Genomic DNA, 378 nt, shown 5'->3' with positions numbered 1-378 from the left:
CAAAAAAGGGATAAAGTAATAGAAAAGATGTATAGAGTAGGGAGTAAATAACGGACAGGGGGGAGGGGAGGGGGATGGGACTCACCCTCCATCAAGAAACATCATCACTTGTCTCAGTCCGGCGGCGAAGTCTGGCAAAGTGTGCATGGATGTAGATGTGAAATGTGCTGGATGGAGCTCAAGGAGGACATTAGGACGATGTGAACAGATCGACCTTCGAGAACTACCGTAATTTTGAGCTTTTAGAAGGAGAGGTCTCGATTAACAACTGTCTGATGGCGTGATAAGTGTCTGAAAAATAATGTGGCAAAATACAGACTGGTCCTCTCGTCATGGTGTGTACGCGGGTGTGTACTATTAACTTATAAGAGGGAGTGC

Source organism: Penaeus monodon, chromosome 25, assembly GCF_015228065.2.
Source record: "Penaeus monodon isolate SGIC_2016 chromosome 25, NSTDA_Pmon_1, whole genome shotgun sequence".
Taxonomy (NCBI): Eukaryota; Metazoa; Arthropoda; class Malacostraca; order Decapoda; family Penaeidae; genus Penaeus; species Penaeus monodon.
Note: the sequence above shows the minus strand (reverse complement) of the source record.